This window comes from Typha latifolia, chromosome 3 (assembly GCF_019914945.1).
Source record: "Typha latifolia isolate L0001 chromosome 3, TyphaL0001v2, whole genome shotgun sequence".
NCBI lineage: Eukaryota > Viridiplantae > Streptophyta > Magnoliopsida > Poales > Typhaceae > Typha > Typha latifolia.
The window spans coordinates 16715728-16733722 of record NC_133088.1 but is presented as its reverse complement, the minus strand read 5'-3'; the positions used below and the strand labels follow the sequence as shown (position 1 = coordinate 16733722).

At 37.7% G+C, this 17995-nt stretch overlaps 1 long non-coding RNA gene across 2 annotated transcripts; it reads left to right on the top strand.

Annotated features, from left to right (window-relative positions):
* The first annotated feature begins 126 nt into the window (after positions 1 to 126).
* On the top strand, positions 127 to 17756 carry LOC140785335 (uncharacterized). 2 transcript variants are annotated; one of them, XR_012108424.1, is made up of 5 exons: positions 127 to 309; positions 16041 to 16170; positions 17064 to 17138; positions 17203 to 17264; positions 17363 to 17756. It is a non-coding gene; the product is annotated as an uncharacterized lncRNA (long non-coding RNA). The 2 variants fall into 2 exon arrangements; XR_012108425.1 differs by having other exon boundaries at positions 171 to 309; positions 17336 to 17555.
* The last annotated feature ends 239 nt before the right edge of the window (positions 17757 to 17995 follow it).

Sequence of the window (17995 nt, the reverse complement as noted above, 5' to 3'; positions counted from 1 at the left end):
TTTAACAATCTAGTGATTCGATTTGCAATTAATAAATTAGGAGCGCTTATAATATAGTTGAAATATAGGGTATTATTTGTAACATTCGCTCGATTTATTTCCACCGCCTCTGCCATCTAGGACGGTGTTACTGTTGCATTTCTTCTTTTCCTTTCCTTGGTCGTGGGGCCAACCACAATACTAAACCCTAATAACCCTCTCTGGGTTTATAATTCTTTCTTCTCCGCTCTCCGACGGGATCCTAGGGCTTATGTGGTAGTCTCTGCCTCCTGGAATGCCGAAACTTTACTAATCTTCTTGAGAAGAAATGTCAGTTTGCTTACCCTTCTTGAATTCATCTGCCTAATTTGTGTCATCTTTCATGTTTGTTTTATCTTGATTGTAATCTGATGTCTAATATCTCAAGATCGCATTAACGTTCTTTTCTTGATAATTTATTGTGATTTAAGAGGATAATTTGAGGTTGTTTACTATTTACGGTTTATCTAATTGCCTCTGCCTCACGGACGCCGACCATTTACACATCTTCTTGAGAAGAGATATCAATTTGCTTACTCTTCTCCTTGATTTCATCTGCCTAATTTGTGTCATTTTTCTTGTTTGTTTTATCTTGGTGATACTGTGATATCTATGTCTCAAGCTTGCACTAGCGTTCTTGCTGTTGATGATTTACTGCGAATTAAGAGGATAATATGACGTTATTTACTATTTAGGGTTTATCTGGTCAGCTCCGCCTCACGGAACGCTGAATGCATGCGCATCTTCTTGAGAAGAAATTACAGTTTCCTTGCCCTTCTTCTTGTTTTTATCTGCCTAGTTTGTGTCATTTTTCTTGTTTGTTTTATCTTGGAGAATAGTGATAACGCGATATCTATGTCTCAAGATCGCATCTGACGTTCTTGTAATTGATGATTTACTGTGAATTAAGAGGATAATTTAAGGTTATTTACTATTTAGGACATGCTAATGAGAAATATGTCTCATATGGATGTCAAGAATCTCTCAAGTTTGAGAATCGCATCCATTATATGAGAAGATCTGCCCTGAAACTCTTAGCTTGAAGGATATTATATTGTTTTATGTTGCAGTACAGATAAATTTCTGCAATCATTATAGAAAAAAACACTTTAGATGATACAGACCCTTTGTGCAACCGATAGGACTTACAATCAGAGAAAAGAAGAGGAAGAGAGAAAATGAGAGGAGTTACTATAATGACAAGGAAGTAAGGAAGCATGTGTGGCGTTCTATCGAAATTTTGCTTGAAACCGAAGTGCAATTACCGTAGTGCTCCTCAAGTCTAGATTTGCTACTGCATCGATGCCTTAGTCCCAAAATGCAAAGATTCCGTGCTATGTTTGTAGGGATAGCCATTGACACGCGATTGTCCAAATAAATTAAAAACTACATGCTATCCAACTTACAAAAGCACAAAAAAAGAGGACAGCAGAGAGGACAAGATGGTTGGAGCCATTCAACTCACCAATGTCATTCAAGGACAGACTTGGGATGACAAGTCCCTTGAGCAAAAAGAACTTATGTACATTGACATGAAAGTAAACAATGAAGCCACTCGAGCGATGATCGATACTGGCACAACCCACAACTTCATGTCGCTTACGGAGGCCAAACGACTTGGCCTTAAGTTAGAAAAAAGGACAGCCGCATGAAGGCTGCAAAGTCCAAGTCTTGCTCAGTCTTAAGCGTGGCTAAAAACGTTGAATTTCGATGATGCATGGAGATGGCAAATTGACATAACGGTGACAACCTTGATGACTTTCTAACTCATCGTCGGTTTGAAGCTCCTTATTGCTGCCAAATTCATGCCAATGCCACATCTTGGAGCAGTGAGGATCTTGAATAAAGCTATGATGTATTGTGTGGACCAATAAATGCCAAAACGCGCAAGGCACCAATGACAAGAAGCAACGAGGGCGCAACTGGAGAACTGCGAGCGGGCAATCACGTATTAGGTGAGAGAGAATATGACGCCCTATCAGAATTTTGATCGAAACTGAAGCTCCAAGAGCGTCTAAGGGCCTAAGCGATGTAGTAGCAAAGCGATACTTGATGATAGGATTAGAGATATCCATTAGAGAAACTCGAGCTTATTTGTTGTTGGACAAGTCATAAACTTATCCATTAGTTGGATGGATAGGATTAGAGATAACATCTCTTGATCTTATCCTTAGCCTTCTAAATATCTATAAAAGATATTAGTAGCTAAGTTTCTTTTGCCTATATAAGGGCTTAAATACTTATTGTAAATGTGATCCAAAGTGATGCAAAACGTGGTGGAGAGAAAGAGATGGAGGATAAAACAAAGGGAGGAAAGGAATGGGGTTTCACACCTCCACGCTAAAAATAGTTTCACACCAAAGTTCTCAAATGAGCAAAGTCAAAAATCTTCATTAACCTGAAAAGAAAATACAACGGGTCTATATATAGACCTACAATGGAAATATGCAAAAGACGTCCTAAATAGGAAATAAGCAAAACACACCCTAAATAAATAAAAATATAAAATCGATTATAATCAAATCCTTCTAGGGGAAATCATCAATTGTCGGCGTCTCCTGCTGGTACACATGCCATCGAGTCCTATTAGTGATGTTTGCATCATTCTTCCCGGGTGGGAAAGAACTCGACCCTGTCGAATGTACTGCTCTGCTGCTCTCATACTATATATTAGGGTGATGTCTCTAAATCATGGTGATCAAGCCACGTGTCATCAGATGTATGTCATCCTTTCCAACGTACAAAATATAGTTGGGTTGCACCTTCTCAAGTTGAAATGATCTCATCATCTAAAATTTTATTAATTTCGTCTGCTGTGTTAGGTGGAATGTCTGGAAATAAAGGTAAAGAGGGTCTCTCTCATAAATAAGCTCATTGGTGGGCTCACTAGCTAGTGGGTTATCTGGAATAAAATTTGGACCTTTATAAACTACTAGATCCTTAATATTAAAAGTAGAACTGATGCCGAAATTATTTGGTAGATCTAGAACATAAGCATTATCATTGATTTTGTTAAAAATTTTAAAAGGTCTAACACTTGACAGTTACAGAAGGGAAACGTTCTGGACTTATCCGGACCATCACACAGAAATGCAAATCTAGTATGAATGATTTGGAGAACAATCGACCTAAACAAGTAACTAAAATAAAATATAGTAAGCAATAACTGACAATAAGTTAATTGATTAAAATGATTACTACTAGATGGAAGGAGAGAAAACCACTCAGATAAGGCAGTAACTTTCTCAACTCTCAAATAGTTATGCTGATAGTAGAAAGACCTAAGATATGGTGTAAGGAAAGACTTTAGAGTTTAGGTTTACTAATAAATGGAACAGTAGTGCTTTTACTTTAAAACCACGTCTTCCACTTTAGTCCGGGCACTCAAAGATTCTCTTTCACTACTTTTCACTACTGAAAAGTAGAGATTGAAGAAGGAGAGATGTTTAGAGAGGTAGTAGAAGAGATTAGAGAAGAATTTTAAGATTGAGTAGGAGAAAAGGAGAGAGAGAGAGAAGAAGAAGACTACAGGAGAGAAAATGAGAGATTTCAAACAAATCTTATTCAATCGTTCTTTGTTTCTCATGTAATAACCCTTAAAAGGTCATAATATTTTAGTTATCACTTTCTTAAAAGTACTTGGAGCATTAGTCAAGCCAAAAGGCATGACAATCCATTCATATAATACATCTTTCATTTTAAATGCAGTTTTCATTCATCGCCAGGCCGTATACAAATTTGGTGATAGTCACTTTTTAAATCTATCTTTGAAAAGATCGTGGCTCCTGCTCATATCCAGCATGTCATCCAAGCGAGGAATGGGAAAATAGTATTTTACCATTATTTGGTTAGTGGTGCGGCTGTCGATGCACATGCGTTAAGTTTCATCTTTCTTCGGGTTAACAATGCAGGAATCGCGCAAGGACTTAGGCTTTCCTTCAAAAAGTCTTTTCTCAACAACTTATCAACTTACCATTTAAGTTCAATGTATTTAATTGGATTAAGTTGGTAATAAGACAAGTTAGGAAGAGATACACTTGGGACGAGATCGATAGCATGCTGAATGTCTCGCATTGGTGGTAGTTTATCCGAGAGATCCTCATGGAAAATATCCGAGAATTCCTCAATCACAGCAGCGACCTCAAGAGAAATTGATTCATTAGGCTCGTTCAGAATTTCTCGAGCAGCAACAATCATAATAGGAGTTTTTTTACTCATCTCATGCTTAATTTTAGAGCACTAATCAAGCTGAATTTACTATCAGGCTGTATAGGGATTAGATTTATTTTCAACCTTGCCATTTCTAGGCTCCGAGGGAAGAATTTTGATCTTCTTATCCTCGTGTTCAAACATTCAGATTTTTGAACGACCATAAATATGAACATAATTATTAAATAACCAAGACCTTCTAACGATAATTTGACCACATCCATAGTCAAAACAGCACACCAGATTTTACCCTTATAAGTCGTGAATTCTATTAGGACCAGACAACTTATCTCAAGCGTGGTTGAGTTGATCCACGAAACATTGTAAGGATTAGCATAGGAGCCGATTTCAGATTTAATTTTAAAATATGGTAGAGGACACGACATTTATACAATTCCCACTATCCACAATTATTTTGCAATTTTTGCCTCCAATTTTTGTGAAGGTGTGAAAGATGGAGCTACGCCTCCGGTCATCATTGATTTTAGGTTGAGAGAAAGCATATTTGACAGCATGTAATCTTGTGGAGTCTGTGTCTTAGGCATCCTATAGTGGTTTCTTCCTCTTCGTCTTCAAAATCTATTTCTTCCCCATCTACATGGTGAGCATATCCATCAAAGTCTTGTTCAGGGCCTTTTTCAAATGATTCCTCAATTAAGCGTAATTTTATATGGGCTTGCACAGTTGCACACTTTGCAGCAACATGCCAACCTTAACACTTGTAACATTTAACTTGGGGATTAACCTTAGAAAAGTACTTCTCGACGCTCTTACCATTGTATTCTATGTTAAGTTGTGAAGGGCTAAAGGTATATCAATTATAGGATTGATTAGCATATTTAGGTTGATAAGGACCTGTGGAGGGCTTATAAATCTGAGGTTTTATTTCGTAACTCTTTGAGATGTAGCTAGATATGAACTCTAAGTCTTGAATTAAACTGTAGGCTTTTTTCAAAGTATCAATGTGACAAGTAAATAATTCACTTCTCAAATCTTCGCGTAGGCTAGTCCTAAATTTTGACAAAATTTGTATAGGGGTTTCCGATTTAATCACGCTACACCGAACTAATAGCTCATCAAAAGCCACAACATAATCCTTAGCTGACTTATTTCTTTAGGTAAGTCAATTTCATTTGTCGAGTAGTTTAGGGTAATAAGAAGGTGGGAGATATTTATGTTTTAGCTCATTTTTTATATCAACCCAAATCTTAATTGGTAGTTCACTCTAAATCTCACGAAAAGTTTTAACATTAGTCCAATATTAATTTGCTTGCCCAATCAATTTTATGACAACAAACCTAACCTTTCGGATTTCGATTATATCATATTATTGAAATAACGATCCATGTCTATAATTTAATCCAAGAAGTATTGAGGATCTAACCGACTATCAAACATTGGAGCATCAACTTTAATGCTTCGAAGATATCGTACATCGGGATCTCGCTCATTCCCTTGCAAGTGTTGATGAGGTAAAAGAGTGGGAGACTCACCGCATTCAAGATCAAAGCAATATGTATTTTGAAGAGCGGTTTGCTCACAAGGTCTTTCATATGTAATCGTTTATCAGTTACTCGTTGATACCCAAGCAAAGTATTCTGAGTATCTCTGACTTGTTAAATTAAAGTACCTAGCTAATCCATGATGTCATCAAGTTTTTTAATAAGCTCGGAACCCATACTGCAACTGCTGGACTCACTAGATTCACTGAAGAGACAAACCTTACCTCTACATGTTAGCATACACTAATATGCAATGAATGAGTTAAGTTTTGATTTTTTAATTTTATTTATTTATTTTTGTTTTTTTATATGCTTGCTAACTTAGACAAAAATAAATAGTTTTTTAGCCTAAGGGAATGCAAATGTCTACTAAATTTGATCTAAATGCAAGTGTTTTGATCTGTGATATATTATGTAGATAAGAAAAATCTTAAAATTATAATATATCACATATAATTTTAAAATTTTTCTTATCTACATAATATATTGCATCAATTAGATCAAAACACTTGCATTTAAATCAAATTTAGTAGACATTTGCATTCCCTTAGGCTAAAAAAATATTTATTTTTGTTTTAGTTAGCAAACATAAAAAGAAAGAAAAGAGAAAAATAATATATATATATATATATACATATAAATAAAATAAGATCAAAACTTAACTCATTCATTGCATATTAGTGTATGTCAACACGTAGAGATAAAACTTATTTTCTCAGTGAATCTAGTGAGTCCAGCAGTAACAGTATGGATTTCGAGCTTATTAAGAAAGTTGACGACATTATGGGTCAGCTAGGTATTTTAATTTAACAGGTCAGAGATACTCTAGATACTCTGCTTGGGTATCAACAAGTGACTGATGAACGATTACATAGGATAAAAAGACCATGTGAGCAGACCACTCCTCAAAATACTTATCCCTTCGATTTTGAACGCGGTGAATCTCCCACTCCTTTTGAAACACCCAAACCTTCAAATACACGTGTAAACCGCGTGGGTAAATCCCCTCACGCGGTGCATCACATGACCTGTCAGTAATAGGATTTCACAAGGCACATAACAACACAAGTTCATACCGTAAATAAACTCAGGCATAAGAGTCCGGATACAAGTTCCACAGGCCACAACAAGCATTCAAGATACACATCCAAAATACAATTCTAAAGTCCAAAATATAACGTCAAACATAACGCCCTCGCATGGGCTCAATACAACAAATAGACATACTAAAATGAATAGGCAGCTATTCTTCGTTACCCGCACCTTCGTCCCCTAGCTCTGAAATAATGCCACCAAGAGATGGTGAGCACACAGCCCAGCGAGTAGGATCCATACAATCTATAACAATGAAATCATAAGTGCATATCGAATGCATGCCTATAGTTGCTAGCAATAACAATATGCTTGTTTAAATAACTTACCACGAGTTACTAAATCAATGCAATCAATAAGGACTACACGTCACTATCCTAGAACATGTCAATTCCTAAACGTATTAGGATAAGTCCACACAGATATGAAGCTTATTACAATATTTTATTCATACAAATATCAATCATAGTGTTTACATGTTATGCACAACAATAAAAGAGTAGTTCAGTCATCTCGTGCTCATCAAGGCATTAATCATGTTTATTATAGCTCATCGAGCTATTCACCACACAAGGTAAATACCCTCAAGAAAATCATCCATCATCTCATACATCGAGGGGGGTATATACACATCTAGCGGTAATGCCACCTACACATGCAGGACAACACTAAATGTGACCAGTTGTCTGTGGGCCATCGGACTAAGGACCTAGGTCGTAAGCCCATATCTCACTCTCTCTAAATCATCACCGCCCTCAGCGGGAGAATCGAGAGCCCTCGGCTCATTTACGGATGCCCTAACCCTGCGTCGTCGGGTACCGCTAGAGATATATCCTCGCTTCACAATTATGTTCTTCTATCATCATAATCTAGTCCTAACTATGCAGTATAATTACATGAATGTCATATAGGCTCTCGACCCCAGGAATAGGCCGCGAATAGTATAGTCATATAAGATACACTTTACCCTTAACCCTGGACTGAGTGAGTAGGGGCACTGCCTAGTCAGAACCCAACTACTAATGATATGTGGAAATGGTGCAGTGTCTGTGAGTGTATAACGCATGTCACAGTCATCATGATCGTTACATTCTATATTCACAACAGATATTTATGCAAAAGTTTATCATACAGGATACATGTAGAGCATCGTTACACTAATGTATATGCTAGCATTCTCATAATATCATGATGAGTAATCTATCAATAACTGCACATGTCAAGATACATCATAGTATACTAAATGCATGTACTAACACTAACATCCTTACATTATCATGGAAGGTATAATAACTGTAACTACATTATTCTAGACTTGTATCAATTCTACTCGTTTGGGGGTCTCCACAGTACACTAAATCTCGTCAGCTAGCCGGCTTCTCCGAAATTTCAATCATATTAATTCACGCAAGTAAAGCCATACGTAAGATTAGCGAACTAATATAATTAATTATCTTATTAGAGAATTTATGTTTAGGCGTATACATGAACAAGGGTCCCCTAGGGTCAGTTCTATGTCATCCTAAAATTCACACTAATTAAGTGCTAATAATTTGTCCTTAGGGGAGTGATTAGGCTAATAAATCAGGTGGAAATAGATAAACAGGGTTATAGGGTCTAAATGGCCCCAAATAGGCTAGGCTAGGGAATACGCAAGAGGGCCTTGGGCTGCAGCCCACAAGGTTGCATGAGGTGGCCAAGGGTTGGATTGCTGAGTTGAGTTGGTGGGCTACGGTCCGCGGTCTGCAGCCCACCAAAGTCGGCTTAGTGGGCTATAGTCCAGCGCAACCCACTAAGGGGATGGGTGGGGGTTTGTTTAACCCCCCACCCTCCCACACCATCTCCTTCCGAGGGAAGGAGACCGTGGGGGGAGGGAGAAAGCCCACGAGGTCGCGGTGCCGGCGGCGCAGCACGAGGCCGACGGGTAATTGAAAGGGAAGAAAAAGAAAGAGGGGAGGAGGGCTCGACGGCGGCGGGGCACGCTCCACGGCCGGCGGCCATGGAGGTCCCTCCTCCCTTCAATAAGGGCCTGAAACCTAGAGAGGGTTTCTTTCCTTCCACCGGAGCCCTCAGATCGGCGGCTAGACACGGAGTCGTTGGCCGTCGCGGACTCCGACGACGGCAAGGGGGAAGGAGGTTAAACTACTGAAATTAATGGCAGGGGGTAGGAGGGCTTACCGAGGGAGGTTGGTCAGCAGGCTCGTCGGCTCTGGGTCCGGGGCTTCGTCGGCTCCGGCGTCGGCAACCTGAGAGAAAGAAGAGGGAGAGAGAGTTGGTGAGGTGAAGAAGAAATGGTGCGGTGGGGGAGGAGGAGATGGGGATTAATGGAGGTGGGGAGGGTGGCTTGCACAGCAAAGGAAGAGGAAAAAGAAGAAAGGAGAAGAAGAAGGACGCGGTGGCAGGCTCTGTGACGCTCGGTGCATGCGTCAGGTTTTTTTTTTTGTTATAATTTTCGGGTGTTACACCTTTACTTCATCAACTCTTCCAAGAAAATAAGCGAGATCCTGATGAACGATATCTTTGAAGCATTAAAGTTAATGCTCTAATATTTGATGGTCGGTTAGATCCTCAGTACTTTTTGGATTGGATCAAGGACATGGATTGTTATTTCAAATGGTATGGTATGTCTGAAGTCTAAAAGGTTAGGTTCACTGCCATGAAATTGACTAAGCAAGCAAATCAATATTGGACCAATGTTGAGACTCTTCGTGAGATTAGGGGTGAACTATCAATTAAAATTTGGGCTGATATAAAAAATGAGCTAAAACGTAAATATCTCCCACCTTATTACCTTAAATTACTAGACAAATGGAACCGACTTACCTAAGTTAGCTAAGGATTACGTTGCGGTTTTTTATGAGCTATTAGTTCGGTGCGGCGTGATTGAATCGGAAACCTTTATACAAATCTTGTTAAGATTTAGGGTTGGTCTGCGCAAAAATTTAAGAAGTGGACTATTTGCCTGTAATATTGATACTTTAAAAAAAAAGCTTACAATTTAGTTCGAGACTTAAAGGAGTCTAGATCTAGCCACATTTCAAGGAGTTATGAAACGAGACTTTAGATTCATAAGCCCTCCACAAATCCTTATCAACCAATCATATAATCGATTTGCCCCTAACCCTTCACAACCCAAGATAGAATACAAGGGTAAAAGCGTCGAGAAAAACTTCTAAGGTTAATCCCTGGGTCAAATGCTATAAGTGTTATAGCTATAGGCAAGTTGCTGTAGAGTGTGCAACTGTGCAAGCCTATATAAAATTAGTTTAATTGAGGAATCCTTTGAAAAAGACCTTGAATAAGGCTTTGATAAATATGTTCACCATGTAGATGGGGAAGAAATAGATTTTGATTACGAAGAGGAAGAAACTACTCTATGATGCTTGAGACACATAAACTCTACAAGATTACATGTTGTTAGATGTGCTCTCTCTCAACCTAAAATTAACGACAATTGGAGGCGTAGCTCCATATAAATGTCGTGTCCTCTATCATTATTTTTAAATTATACCTAAGAGTGATTCTCCATCCTAATCCCTACGAGGTTCCGTAGATCAACTCAACCACGCATGAGATAAAAAAGCGTTGTTTGGTCCCAATAGAATTCACAACTTACAAAAATAAAATTTAGTGCGATGTTTGGAAGGCCTTGGTTATTTAATAATGGTGTACATATTCATGGTCGTTCAAAAATCTGCGTGTTTGAACATGAGAGTAAGAAGATGAAAACTTTTCCCTCACTGCTTAGAAACGGCAAGGTTGAAAAGAAGTCTAATCCAATCCAGCCTGATAGTAAAGTCAACTTGATTAGTGTTCGAAACATTGAGCATGAAATGAGTAAGAAACTCCTATTATATTTTTGTCGCTCGAGAAATCCTAAACGAGCTAATAAATATTATTCCTCTTGAGGTTACTGCCGTGATTGAGGAATTCTCAGACGTTTTCCCTAAGAATTTCTTGGATAAATTACCACCAATGCGAGACATTCGGCATGCTATTGATTTCGTCTCGGGTGCATCTCTTCCTAACTTATCTCATTACCGACTTAATCCAATCGAACACGTTGAACTTAAACAGCAAGTTGACGAGCTGTTGAGAAAAGACTTTTTGAAGGAAAGCTTAAGTCCTTGTATGGTTTCTGTATTATTAACGTCGAAAAAAGATGAAACTTGACTCATATGTGTCGATAGCCGCGCCATTAATCGAATAATAGGAAAATATTGTTTTCCCATTCCTTAGTTGGATGACATGCTGGATATGATGGCAGGGGGCACGATCTTTTCAAAGATAGATTTAAAAAGTTGCTATCACCAAATTTATATACGCCCTGACAATGAATAGAAGACTGCGTTTAAGACGATATATGGGTTATATAAATGGATGGTCATGCCTTTTGGCTTTATGGGACAATTTTTAGTCATATACTTTGATGACATCCTTATTTATAGGCAACACATAGATCATTTTCGTCAAGTCTGTGCTGTCTTGAGAAAAACAACTATATCCAAACCCTAAGAAATATACCTTTCTGACAAACAAAGTTATTTTCTTGGGTTTCATTGTTTCGTCCGAATGAATCTCTGTTGACCCTGATAAGGTCAAAGCTATTAATGAATGGCCTGATCCCCGTACCATAAGAGATGTAAGAAGTTTTTATGGGCTCGAGACCTTCTATCGTCGGTTCATTAAAGGGTTTAATACCATTATGGCTTTGATACTAAATGCCCCAAGAAGGATGAATTTGCGTGATCAACGAGTGCCACCAAAGCTTTCTTCGAAATCAAGAGGAAAATGGTGGAAACTCTCTCATGTGACTCCCCTATTTTAGTAAAGTTTTTGAGGTCGCATGTGATGTTTCTGGAATTTTTATAGATGTAATCCTGAGCCAAGAAGGTCATCTTGATTGCTTACTTTAATGAGAAGTTGAATGAAATCAGGCAGTGGTATACCATTTACAATAAGGAATTATGTTATGTGGTTCAATCTCTTTGCCACTGGAGGCATTATTTGCTCCCACAAGAATTATTTATCTTCTTTAACCATGAGGCTCTTCGTTATATCAACTGCCAGAAGAAGCTTAACGCTAGACACGGCATGTGGGTTGAATTTCTTTAGGATTATACGTACACCTTGTAACACAAATTTAGAGCGGAAAAGAAAGATCTATGCACTGAATCATTGCATGATTCTTCTTTCAAAAATGAATGCGGAAGTAATAGGTTTTGATTAAATCAAAAATGAATATAAATTATGTCTGGATTTTTCATGAAGTTTACTATCTGTTAAGCGACAAAATAACTCGAGAAATAGATGGTTTTATCTTGCAGGATGGCTATCTATTTAAATCTCAAAAGTTATGTATTCCTAGCACCTCGTTAAGATAATTTTTAATTTGGGAATTACATGCTGGAGGTCTAGCAGGACATTTTGGGCTTGCGAAAACTATTGAAGCTATGTAGTATCAATTTTTCTAGCCAAGCCTTAAGAGAGATGTCATGAGACTTGTTAGTCGATGTCACACATGTCAACTTGCTAAGCAGCAAAAGCATAATACAAGGTTGTAGACACCTTTACCTACTCCTAACTTTTCTTGGCAGAATATTAATATGGACTTTGTACTTGGACTTTCAAAAACTACTTGAAAGCACGAATTTATTTTTGTGGTAGTGGATTGATTTTCAAAGATGGCCCACTTTATACTATGTTCTCGAACTGGCACATGCACAAGGGGGTGCCGTATGACACCCCTCTTAGCCGCTTGTCGTTAACTAGCAGACACTGCTTTTCGCCGATCTCATCGTCGTCTTGTGGCCTTTGAGCTCGAATCTGCAACTTAAGTTTCTATTTCACCCAACCCGGCCTGCCACTCTTTCTTCCTTAGGATAGGACACCCCATTGCGTGCAATTGGCAACTCAAACTCGATGGCAACGAGACAGCGGCAAATGGCGACGGTGAGGTTGATGGGGAGCGGTGAAGGGTGGTGAGCCTCATCTTCTTCTCTCCCTCTCTTGTGGCATGGGGGGCACGACCATCCATGGTCCTAAGTAGTCAAGACAAGATATGTATACCACAACTTTTCTTATTTGATAATCTATACCACAGTAAAGATAGAATAATACATAAATATGTCTATTTGACTGCCTGATTATTAAAGAGCATGTTTTTTATCTTAAAGGTTGAAACCCCATCAAGATATTTCTTCTAGAACTTGAAAAATGTGAGTTGTGATTTTTGGATCTCTTTAAGGCTATGAAGCACGGACACCTCTCTTAACGAGCATAGAAATATGTCGGACACGGACACGCGTGGGACACATGTTCGACACGAGTTTTAAGTATCCTTATTTAAAAATATATAAAAGAAATATTGGACACGGGAGAGATACGGCGGGACACAGGTGGGACATCGATAGAACTAATATTGGTGTTAATGAGTCGGGTTTGGGTCATTTTTATTAACTCAGATCCGAACCCAAGATTAATTACCCAAACCCTCACCCCTTGGAGTGACCACGGCAAGCGTGACGAACGACTACGATGGACGAGGTTCTCTCTCTCTCTCCCTCCCTCCCTCCCGACCTCCCTGCAAACAAACCTCTTTCTCTCTCTCTCTCCCCCTCTCTTTGCAAGCAGACCTGTTCTCATTTAAAATGATTTCACTTACCTCTCTCTTTCTCCTTTAAAGCCTTTCATTTTTCCCTTATTTTTCTTTTGATACCGATAGGACTTAAATTTAAAATTTTATTGTTTATATTAATTCTAATTAGTGTGATAAACTGATATGTGATAGGCAGATAGTGTGATAAAAAATTTTTAGATGTATCAATAATTATATATTATTTATTTCGCTGTGTCCTATGCCGTGTTGCCATGTCCATATCGTGTCTTATCATGTCCTTGTCCGTGTTTCATTGCTTTCAGGCTATCAAATTCTTTAGTAGGTGAAGAGCTCTTAATAGACTGATATACAATGTTGATGGTCAAATTTTGCTACTACAAATCATCCGGTTTAACTTCTAGTTGGGAAAAAATTCGACATGGATTCAAGTTTCGGCCTATCCAGAGTCGGATCGGCTGAAATGAATTCGGATCCGTCATAGCCAATCTCGATCCATAGCGACTAGTTTCGGCTTAGTATTGACTGGATTGGCAGATATCCTATCCGTATCGAGTTAGGATCGACTGTATCATATGGTCGATCTTGCTTGATACAAGTATTTTTCTATTGATACGGGTCAGATCCGAAAAGGATCCAACCCATTTTTGCCCGATATAGGTATTTTTCTATTAGTTATAATTGATACGGGTTCTCCACTTCTCTCTCTTCTCTCTCTTCTCTTTCTCATTCTCTACTTCTCTCCCTCCCGACTGGCGGCACATGTAGATCTCGGCAACCACGACGTCTGACGACATCCTTTAACTAAGATCCGATGAGCTCGACCACCGACAACTTCAAGTTAGTATTTTTTATTTATTTATTTATTTATTTTTCCTTTCTTCTCTCTCTCTTTGATGCCCCATCGCTCTTTCTCTCTCTATTCTCTTCGAATCCGACAAACCCCCTCTTTACTCTCTTCCTCCCTCTCTTTTCCTATCTGTCATCTTTGCCACTACAGTAAAATATAGAGTGAGGTAGCGAGACGCGAGAGAGAGATGAAAAAAATGCAGTAAAAGAGATAAAGGGATGAAAAGAGAGAAGAAATAAAAGAATAATAAAAAAAAGATTTGTCTCGAAAATAAGAGAGGGAAGAGTGAGAGAGTGAGAGAGAGAGAGAGGGAAAGAGAATGGAGAGAGAAAAAATTAAAAAAAATTAGAAAAAATGTTAATTATTGGTAAGTTAATAATATTTTGAGTAAATTAATATATTCTGTTAGTTTTTAGGCTTCATATGTGAGTAATTTTATTTGATTATTTTTTTGTAAATTTTTAGAAATTCTTTTGTATTTTTAAATAATATTTAAAATATTGTAAAATAATCCAATATGATACAAGCTGTCGGTACGGCCGATTCTAATCCCAATTTTTGGAACCTTGAAATTCAAGAGAAGCGGGGAAGGAAAATCGGTGCATTGGTGCTAGCTCACATCCTTGAGGTGAACATTCAATAAAGTCCACAAAGATTGGATGGTTGACTGAACCTCCAATAGAAGTCCTCATAGAAACCTAGATTTTTCCCTTAAGTTACACTTATTACCAAATTTCTGGATACGGTTTGGAACTAAAATTCTAGACTGGTTAAGGTCTACCCGACCTGGAATGTTTATCCATGAGATTATGATGTACATATTGTCTCTTAGCCGTACAACACAACACAATTGCATGATTATTTTAGATAATTAGGTTGCATCACAGACCACATATTTTGTTTTGCAAAACATTGACCTTGAATCTGAATGCAAATCTGAACTCACTTTAAGACATTCTGCATACTATAAACGCATGCACACACATCCATAATCATCCGTGTATACATGTGGACTAAAGTTCCACCATAGGATCAGCAGCTGAACAATCATACCGCAAAATTATCAATAGGAGAGTTAATTTGAAATTATGCTATTGATGGAGTTTAAAATTATTTGAGTTTTCAGAAATCAGAATTTGTTCTGCAGAACTTTATGTGTAGCATTAATTATACTTGCAGACAATGCCAGTATTGTCATGCTGAAATGTACAATATGACGCAATGGTCCAAGTGTCCAACATACTGCATCATTTGCATTGCCCTTCCAAATAGCCACTGCTGCCTCTGCCCTCGGCAGACTACTACTTCTGAATCACCATTAGGTTTTCAGGAAAGTGGAGGAGACAATCCTCTTAAGATAAGGCCCATTTATGCACCACTGAATATAAACAATAAAGTTTAGAGTGTTAATGCACCAAAAGTGACCTTTTGCAACTGTTCTTCCTAGTGGGTCAATTAGTCTGAAATATAGCTTTGAGCTTTATCTATTGCATAAACTGTAGTTCTTTGAAGGCATTTTAAACCTCATAATCACATCGAATTTTCTTCATTTTATTATGTTCATATGGGCAAAGTGGAACTGGAATCCAGACCAATCGGCAACCTGAGCATCACATATGTTTTTTATAATAATTGCAATATAGATGGACTTTTGAAACATGTAGAAGGAAGGATTTCTTTGCTAGTTCTGTCAAGTTGTGCACTACTACTGTGTGAAATTAAGTGCAGTAATTTTAAATTTATGTTTCTGCAGGTTTCATAATAACTCGTATTATGGGTGTTCACCAGTGCAGTAATTAAATTTGTTGGGTCCATGGTTCGATAGGTCATTAGGGCTCCCTTTGAGAAGTAACAAGCTGATTTGTCTCCTGCCACTTGCCCAAGTATGTACCCAGAGTACTGATCCTTATTTTTAGCATCATGTAATGCATCATCATCAATTAATTCTCATCATTTATTTCTAATTAAGGCAATTATTACATTCGCAGCTCTTTTGCAGTAATGCACTTTATAATTTTACTTTCCCATCCTAATGAAAATCTTAGTCTTCTTTCTCACCAGAGTGATTGCGGGTTTTATTGCTTAATGAATTTCTTCAGGTCACTTTTTAATATTTTCTATTTATTTTTATTAGATCATATTATTTTTTTGTGCTTTAGTAATTTTATTAAACTTATTAACTTATAAGCATTAATTTTCGCTTGTCCTAAGCAGCCATCTTGTTAAATTAATATCCTCTTACTCATTTAATGTGATGTGTATATAATAGTAATTTGCAGATATATCTTATTGGTTCCATCGGGAGGTCATATAATACTGTAAAAGCATCTCCACATCTTTCATTGACTCTTTTCTTTTTTGGTTGGTTATCATTTCATCCTTCAATCTCTTCATGCAGAAATAAATGATCATAACGGATCTCTTAGGTTTTGGATATGCAAATAGACTGGGTGTAGCAGTAATATTGTATTCTCAGGTCTTTGTTCTCAGAATTGATCATTCTTGGTCTTCTGCTACACAAAAGATACCCATGATGTAGCCGTCAACAATCCATGACCATTTCTATGATCCAGTTGTTCTCCTAGTGCAAATATCTATATAACAACTGGTCCCATGCATGTGATGATTACCTGAAAGGTTCATCTATTTGTGTTTTAGCTGTTATGAAAGTCTTCTAGCCTAGATGCTTATCCAAGATATATTCTTAAAGAAAGAAGAACCTTCTTATGGAAGAAATACTGGCGTCTCTTTAATTTTCTCTCTTTTAATTAATCAGATGCCTTACGACGCAAAGTAGTTCGGTGGGAACGCATTAGCAAACTTTTGGAAGATTTGGTCCTCTCTTTTACAGGTTAGTACTAAGATCTTCTGTATATATTTTTCTTTCTGACGTATCATTGGCGAACATGTTACAGATTGAGCTTTCTATAGAGATGGTTGGAGTCGGTTTGTCAAAGAAAGGTGGATGTTCATTAAGGTGCTAGATAGTGAAAGATTCAGTTTGTTTATTTATTTGAAATTTCTTTAACATAGATAGAAAAGTTGCAGAACAATATCTTTGATGCCCTTGTGTAGTAAATGGTGTTCTAATGCGGATTGCTGGCGGGTAATTGCTTACTTGGTTATGTTGAGGAGCCAAAGACTCAATCAGAAATTATTGTTCAAAAAATTTCTAGAAGGATGATATTCTGATGCTCGACGTGAAACTCGTGGCTGCAAAAAAAGTACTGACAGTTCTTGTAGCTTAATAAAACTATCTGTTGGATCCTATCATGAAAGAGCACGTAGATCTGACAATATACAGTAGAATTAGTCAATTCATCTCCTTACTGAAAGCAAGGGAATGTTTGGCTTGCTCAACCAAGCCAACCTTTAGTCTTGTATATTCCGTTGCAATAGTAACTTGTGGGACATATGTAGCTCAATTAGTGGGCTACGTTTAAATGGCATGGTGATTCGATTTTGGCTATTGGTAGTAGCTTCTAGACTTAAAAAGATTTTGTTAGTGCACTTGGAAGAAAAGTTCAGTGTGTTTTCTTAAACAAATGCTTTTGTAGGTATGGTAAGAATCAGTTGATTCACTGTCCTGAGATTTTGATAATGGACAGGTGTCGAGAGGTTGCCAATAGGTAGGAGGTACATGTATGTCTTGCTCTCTTTTTTCTACCCCTCAACCTTGTAATCTTGTATAGTTAAGGATCTTAGTGT